Consider the following 8,448-nt stretch of genomic DNA (forward strand, 5'->3'; position numbering starts at 1 on the left):
ATATTTTTTTTAAAGGTTTTATTTATTTATTCATGAGAGACACGAAGAGAGAGGCAGAGACATAGGCAGAGGGAGAAGCAGGCTCCACACAGGGAGCCCGATGCAGGACTTGATCCCAGGACCCCGTGATCATGCCCTGAGCCAAAGGTAGATGCTCAACCGCTGAGCCACTCAGGCATCCCCCTTTCAACAAATATTTATTAATCATCTCCTATGAGACAGACATCATGCTTGGCCTAAATTATAAAGTGGTAGAGAGGAGAATACAAAGATACAGTTCTCCTTGTAAGGCGCTCATTTTCTCCTTCAAGAAAAAGAGAGTAATGGCAGGAAAATAAGGTAAGCTGTTAACAGAGTGCTACAGGAACCCAGATTTGGAAACCCCCAACCCCAAGTGTTGATGTGTTTAGGCTGAGGCTTCCAGAATGAGCAGTGTGCCCTATAACAAGGCGGGCTGGGGACAGTCATTCTAGGAGTGCGGTGATAGAAGAGCAATGAGAGAAATGAGCTCGGGGATAGTCTGGGGCTAATTTGGGAAGGTGCCTGTGGGCCACATTAAAAGAATTCACTCTTCACCTCTGGGCACATTTGCAAGTTTGGAGATGGAATTTGGCAAGATTAAATTTCTGTTTGACACTGGCTGGGGGGTTCCTGTGTTTGTGCATTTGATACAACTTAAGTTTGGTTCTGTGTGGAGACTAAGCTGGTTGTGCAGTCTGGAGGCTATACTCAGGGGAGCTGTTCCAACAGTCCAGAGAAGAGTTGATTCAGACTTGGACCAGGCCAGTGTGGAGGGAGGACTGATTCTTGAAGGATTTAGGAGCTGGAATAGTCAGGACAGGATGTCTGACTGGATGTTTCCTCTTGACTTCACTGTCACAGGCATGAGCTCCATCTAAATCTTTTGTTTCAATCATGAGCCTACTTACAGAAGGAACCATATGGGGTTTGGTCTATACTGCACCGACACTGCAATGATTCTGTATTGTCTAGTCAGTCCTTGATTATCCAACACTACTTGAAGGCAGCAGTGATGCAGATAATCCATAATGCTCTTCTGTTTGGCTTGGAATTAATTACACCTTTTAGAGCAAATTTGCCTTCCTAATTAATCTTTCTTAGGCTAATATTAAAATTAACTAATATTCTCTGAGCCTGTAACAGCTGGGCAGGGGAGGGGGAGAGCAGGGAAGGGGAGGGCAGGGTAGCGGCTCAGACTTAGGCTGAGCAGTGGGAGAAAGACACTTCACATTAAAATTCGGGGTGAATCATCTGCTGGGGGTGAGGTGGGGTGGGGAGTGGGTATGAGCTGGGTCTAGCTCATGGAGAGGGACTCAGATCCCTTGGGAGTTTCGTCCCTGAGCACCCACTATGCGCTGAGCACCTGGCTCAGCCTGAAGGTAAGAACACAGCAGCGTCTCTGCTGTCAAGGAGCTGCCTGTTTCTTGGGGACAACGGAGGAGTAAACAGATCGTTTAATCAAATGCAGGCAGGCCTCTGGCAGAAGCATCTTCTCAAGAGAATAAGGCATGAACAAGGTTAATGGAGAAAAAAAAAACAAATTTGTATTAAACAAAGGGAGAAAGTCACTTAATTGCTGTTTTATAAACACACCAGCAAATATGCTTTCACTAAAATGAGTGCATATAGTTTCTTCTTTCAGTGGCTCAAATTTGTAAATTCCTCTTCTGTGAAGTAAGACATGATCCTCCCAAGTGATTTTTAAGCTATGATACTTCGGCCCCAAGATTTCCTCTTAGCCGCCATGGAGGGCTGAGGGCCCAGAGCAAGCCCAACCTGACTGCTTTACATATGGAGCTCTTATGAAGACTGCCTTTCTTTCTTTCTCTCTTTCTTTCTTTCTTTCTTTCTTTCTTTCTTTCTTTCTTTCTTTCTTTCAAGTACTAGGGGGGCGGGGGCAGGGGGCAGAAGGAAGGGGGAGAGAGAATCTTTAAGCAGGCTCCATACCAAAGTGAAGCCCGATGTGGGGCTCAAACTCCTGATACTGGGATTATGACTAAGTGCAAATCAAGAGTAGGATGTTTAACTGAAAGAGCCACCCAGGTGCCCCAGAAGACTGCTTTAAAGGAAAAAAAAGTTTTAAAGATTTTATTTGAGAGAGAGAGCGCGAGCAGGGGGCAGAGGGAGAAGCAGACTCCCAGCTGAGCAAAGAGCCTTGATCCCAGGACCCTGAGATCATGACCTGAGCCAAAGGCAGATGCTTAACTGACTGAGCCACCCAGGTGCCCTTAAAGGAAAAATTTGAGTGCCACACAAAGTTAGGAAGCTACTCATCTAGACTGTTCCCTATACTGCTTCCTAAAACCAAAATGACCTCTAGTCCTGTTATGAACACAAATCAAACCTTAGATAGTGACAAGTTCTGATCCTGAGGGCTTCCTTCCTGGTGTCCTAGAAGTCCTGCATACGGAGATTCATTGTGCATAAGCCTGCAAGAAATTCTGTATAATCCATGGGTGACAGATAACGAGAAACGTGCGTTTTGTCCTCAAAGGGACGATGTTCTAAATGGAGAAACCAAACCACACACAAGGGAAAAGGTAAATCAAAGTTCATAATCACCAATACAGCAGTACCCGTGAGTGCCACAGCGGTTCAGAAGCAGAGAAAAGCATCCCCGCTATTTGGGAGTGGCAAGTGTTCAGGGAAAGCTTCCTGGAGGAGGTGGAATTCAGAGTGCGAGCTAAAGCACAGGCAAGGTCCGGGTAGGCAGGAAGCAGGAGGATGGGCATTCTAGGCGAGGACACGAACAAAGGAATGGAGTAGGCTGGCTTCAGCAAAGCACTTGCTTAGAGAAGTGGATGGATACGGTGGAACCAGAGAGCCCTAGGATTTCCTGGCTAGGTCTAGGCCCCCAGCACCGCTCTGCCTCCAGGATCCTCCCATTCTGGGGCCCTCTGATGACAATGTTAGGTCGCCCCTTCATGCGGCTGATGGGGTGCTCAGTCTGACAGCAAGGCCAACAGGAAGACTGTCCTGACAGTGCAGGGCAAGATGCATTTCAGGGGAAAAGACACCAGCAGGGAGATGTCATGGGCTCCTGGCCCTAGTGTCCCCATGAAATGGTCATGAATGGTAGTGGAGGAACACAAAGAGGCTTTGGACTGCCAGAGTCCCAGCCAGGAGCTCAAAAGCCACCAGAGGACCTTGAGAGGCAAATGCAGAGGGTTTAGGACTGTCTCATGACTGTCTGCCTCTGCTTGTATCCTGGACCTGCGACATACTAGAAGCTCCCTTACCCTGGGCCCTGGCTTTCACAACTACAAAATGGAAATATAATAACGGTACATGTTTCATGGAATTACTGAGGACTGAATTACTGCATCTCAGGTGCTTGAAACAATATTTTCAATAAGTGCCCACAAGTAAGTGCTCAAAAGTGTGAGTTGTGAGTAAAGCCTCATTACTATGCCATGGCATTAGGGACATATCCCAGGGCTCTCAGTGGGGAGAGGACAGACATGGAGATGACAGGGACATCTTCCAACCTCATCCAGTATCATAGCCCACCTTTCGTCCTGAAGCCAGGCAAACTGTCCTTCTGTAAAGAACAGTCAGGGATCTGCTTTTCCTCCAAGGAACATTCCAGAGAGAGGGAACAGACTTCCAGTGCAGTAAGGGGAGGGTATTCATTCAGTGAGAGGAACACTCAGAACACTTACTAAGGAGCAGCCACATTTAATAAAAGACTAGACATGTGGTGCCTGGGTGGCTCAGTTGGTTAAATATCTGACTCTTGGTTTTGGCTCGGGTCATGATCTCAGGTTGTGGGATCGAGCACCAAGTCAGACTCCCAGTTCAGCTAAGAGTCTGTTTATCCCCCTCCTCCTATTCCTCCCCCCCTTCCTCATAAATAAAAATCAAATCTTTAAAAAAAAAAAAAGGCTAGACAAACCAGATGGAGAGGGCATGGTGGGAGATCCAGACCTGCCCTTAAAACCCAGGAGAGGTCAATTCTTGTGATTTAAAGGAAACTATGCAAGAGTTTAGGACAATCACGGAAAGAGAATCAAGGTGGAAGCAAAATAAAAAAGAACAAGTAGAAGCAGCAAACGGAACCAAGAACAAGGCTAAAAGAGAAGGAGACCCTAATAGCCCATATATATGGTTACTGTGCATGCAGGAGGATATCCAATTTGATCTAGCTTTCCACAACCACACAAAAATCTAGCCCATTCCATACTCACAAAATAAAAGCAAAACTGTTCCAGATATTTCTACCTGTTCCTGGTACTAAGGAATGTTGATGTTTCCTGGGGATCTCCTGAGTGTGTAGAGCAATGAGGTGACAGCTAAGGTGCAAGGCTGACGACTGGCGGCAGTGGGGGCGAGGGAGGAATTAGGGAGCACAAGGAGCTCTCAGCTTTGTCCTGAGGACAGTGGGAGCCATTTTTTTTTTAATTTCCACAACGTTTTTAGGATTTAAAAAAAAATTTTTTTTTTAAGGAATCTCTATACCTAACATGGGGCTCAAACTCACAACCCCAAGATCAGGGGTCTCATGCTCCACTGACTGAGCCAGCCATAACTTTTAAACTCAGTTAATTTTAAACAGTTTCAGGCAGAAGGAAATTATAAGTAAAGTGAAAGTTTAATGAAACTCACACATACCCTTCACTCTGCTTCAACGGTTGTGAACATTTTGCCTGTCAGCACAGGGCTTTGAGCAGGGGAGTGACATGATGACATGACATTTGTGTCTAGAAGAGATGCCTTTAGATGCTGTAGAGAGGATGGCAGGAGTGGGGCAGGATTGCACACAGGGGTATCATTAGGTTGCAGCAAATCATTCATTCATTGAACAAATAATTCCTGAGGTCTACCTCAGGAACGTGCCTTCCGCTGTTCTGGATTTAAGAGTAAATAAAGTGGGCAGCCCCGGTGGCGCAGCGGTTTGGCGCCGCCTGCAGTCCAGGGCGTGATCCTGGAGACTGGGGATCGAGTCCCACGTCGGGCTCCCTGCATGGAGCCTGCTTCTCCCTCTGCCTGTGTCTCTGCCTCTCTCTCTGTGTTAAATAAATAAATCTTAAAAAAAAAAAAAGAGTAAATAAAGTAATGGGGTTCCTTCCCTCCTAGAGCTCATGTCCTAGGAATTCCCTTCAATTCATGAAGTGAACAAGAATATTTCAGAGTGTGATAATGAGATAAGCTGATGTGACAGAGAAGGACTTGGGGGGGGGGGCAGGGGGCTAATTCAGATTGGGTGGTCAGGGAGGGTCATGCTTGTATGCCCGGAACAAGAAAGCCAGGTGGCTGCAACAGCATAAGCAAGAGGGTGGGAGAGATGAGACCAGAGAGGCAAGGTGAGAAGAGGTGATGGCTCCGATGAAGGTGTTGGCGGTGGAGGTGCAGGTAAGCATGTTTGGGGGAGATTTAGGAGGGAGAGCCAACAGGATTTGGTGATGGGTCAAATGTAGGGTGGAGAGTGTGGGTGTCAAGAAGGACTCTCCGGCGTGAAGGATGATTTCTGGCTCAAATATCTAGGTGGACAAGGGTGACCTTTCCTGAGACAGAGAAGAGACATGTGTAGAACTCAGGCTCCCAGGGGGCCCCTCACAGCTGTTCGAAGTGAAGCTACTTCTACCACCAGCTCCAGTCAAGAAACCAACTATCTATGTAGCTTGTGGACCAGACAGTTGCCTTGAGAAAATCCAAACCATCACCACCCTCACCCCTAACCCTCCAAAGGGACACTAACCCACCTCCACTTCCAATCACATAGAGCATATGGATGGATGCTTCTGGGTCCAGCTTAATTTGGTTGGGCAGTGGAGGAGATGAAGGAGATGCCACAGCCTCTGGGGGAGGGTGGGAACATTAATCTGAATCAGAGGAATATGGTCTCCATGGTGATGTTTTTATCATCATAGCAGGAGTCCTCTGAAACCATGTCTGTGTCTCATGCCATTTTGGGGCTTATCTCAATGTCCCCTGTCTCGGGTGGCTATGATAGCTGAGATTCAAAAGGAGCAGGATTTTGCTGGGAGGCCGTATGTAGGTCTGGCTAGAGGGAAGCCTAGCATTAGAATTTCAATCCTGTGACTTCTGCACGGTGCACCAATTAGAAAGGATATAAAAGGTGGTCTGTGAAGATAGCTGGGGTAGGGAGGAGGAAGATGCCCCAAATGCAATCTAGACAGGATACCACAGTGACCAGGCAGGTGTCTGTTTCTGGAAATGACAGCAACTCTCCTTCACCCGATTATCCATTTTGCCCTCGAAGGGCATTTTTTTCAGCTGTCTATTTTTTTGGGGGGGGAGGGGAGAGGGCTGGGACCGGCGTTCAGAGTCATTGTCTGGGAATGAATCCTGGACAGCAGGAGGCTGCTGCGCTCGCTCCTCGTCCCCATCATCTGTCACCCAGCGAGGGCCGCCGGCAGCCAGGCCGCGGACTGCCTAATGAAGACGGAGAGGTGGTTCCGGCTGTGCACAGGTGGCGCTTCCCCATTAACAGAGGTGACATTCCGAAACACTACTCATTACGGAGCAGACATTGGACAGGGCTGGGACACATATTGATGGCAGCAGGGCCAGCCAGCGTCTGTCTCAAATCCCACTGCCCCCGAGAGAGCGAGAGAGCCAGAAAGAAGCGTCAGGAGTGTCAAAGCCACAGGTCCCTCACTTTGCAGAGAAAAATTAATGCCTGCCACTCCGGACATTTAGGGCTAAGTCATCGTCTCCGCTTCGGGAACACCCAAGGGTCCTGATCTTCAGGCACCGCCCCCTCCCCCGATGCGCACCGACTCCCGAAGAACCCTTCAACTCCTATCCCCCCGGGAAGGGCTGATGGTGGGGCTGATGGTGGGGATGCTGTGCAGGTGGGGGCTGGGCCTCAAAATGCGACCTGGATCCGGAATGGGCCACGAGGCAGCTAAGAGCTACGGAGGCAGGCCCAGGAGGGCTTGCGGGCTGAGGGCGGGGGACCCCAGCACCAAGCGGCCGGAGCTCCACCTCGCACAGGCCCCCCGAAGCCGACAGCCCCGGCGCCCGCCCCACTCCCCGCCCCACTCCCCGGCCGCCGCCGTGCGCACGCGCGCCCCGCCCCGCCCCGCCGCCCGCCCCTCGTGCCGCTGGGGGGCGCCCGCGGCCCCGCCCCGCCCGGCCCCGCCCGCTCCCCAAGCCGCAGCAGACGGAACTCGACTTAAAAATAACTATTTTGACAGTTCAGATGTAAATATGTGAGCGACGCGTGGGGCTGTTGCTCCTCCACACTTCCCCTCTCTCCCTCGCTCCCTACCCCAGCCCCTACTCCGCCGAGGCCGAGATGGTGGGAGAGCGCCGCCTGCAGGACGCGCCCCAGCCCGCAGCGGCGGGAAGTGACTGGTCCGAGAACGCTCGGCTTAGCGGGGGTGGGGGGTGGGGGTGGGGGGGTGGGGGGGAGGGACTCGGCAGGTAGGAGATTCCCAGCTCGCTCTCACCGCGCCCCGCCCCTACACTGCATTTAGGGGCAAGCGCATCTACGTACCATTTCTTGTCTATTACTGGAGAAAGGAGAAGCCATCTAGGATACAGGTGAGCTCACTTTGTAGCTCCTGACCCCTCCGCGTGCGCCTCCAATTCAGTTTGACCTGTGTTTACTGACTCTCTGTTCCGCAGCCAACGCTGTGCTGGAGGCCATGGGAGATAGGCGATACGCAGAGTCTTTTGCCGTCTGTAAATCTTTCAGCTGACCCTTTTGGTTAACTCGTCCTTAACCCCTGAGCTAAGTGAGCCCTTCAGCACTTGCTATCTTATCTGATCCTCACAAAACCAAAAATCATCTGCATTTTACATATGCAAAACAGAGGTTTGGGGAGATTAAGGGAGTTCTCCAGACTGCCACAGCTAGTGGAGAGGACTGAGATCAGAACACGAGTCTGGGGGGATGCCTGGGGTGGCTCAGTGGTTGAGCGTTTGCTTTTGGCTCAGGTCTGTGATCCTGGTGTCCTGGGATCTGGGTCCCACATCGGGCTCCCCGTGGGGAGCCTCCTTCTCCCTCTGTCTATGTCTCTGCCTTTCTCTCTCTGTCTCATGAATGAATAAATAAAATCTTTAAAACAAACAGAACACGAGTCTGGTGCTGTTTCCCCTATAGACAGTTCAGAGGAGGGAAGGTCTCCATCCACCCATAGAAGTAGGGAAACCGAGGTCCAGACAGACAAAGACATGGGTTTGACCACCAACAAGCATCTGAGCTGGAGCAGAGCCAGGACAAAAACAGGAGCTTCGGGACTGCCAGCCCATGCCTCTGTCCTCAACCTTCTGGACCCAGCAGTGCGCTGGGACTTGATGGGACATCATATGATGTCTTCTATGAGGTTTTCTGACTGTAGCCTTGGAAGGAGGATAGAGGAAAGAGTAGTTGGAGAGAGAAAGAAGGGGAAGGGAAGAGGAGGGAGGAAGTCTGGAGAATAAAGGAGTAGAAGCAGGCACAGGCATGCTTAGCCT

General features: G+C 50.2%; 1 protein-coding gene across 1 annotated transcript in view; it reads right to left on the minus strand.

The window, feature by feature from the left end:
• The window catches only part of LEMD1 (LEM domain containing 1), a 35,453-nt gene extending 27,617 nt beyond the window's left edge, over positions 1–7,836 (minus strand). Inside the window, exon 1 of the mRNA XM_025991655.2 lies at positions 7,487–7,836. The gene's annotated coding sequence lies outside the window, so the exon portion shown is untranslated. The remainder of the gene's footprint in view (positions 1–7,486) is intronic.
• Between the last annotated feature and the right edge of the window lie 612 nt (positions 7,837–8,448).

Source organism: Vulpes vulpes, chromosome 5 (genome assembly GCF_048418805.1).
Source record: "Vulpes vulpes isolate BD-2025 chromosome 5, VulVul3, whole genome shotgun sequence".
Classification (NCBI taxonomy): domain Eukaryota; kingdom Metazoa; phylum Chordata; class Mammalia; order Carnivora; family Canidae; genus Vulpes; species Vulpes vulpes.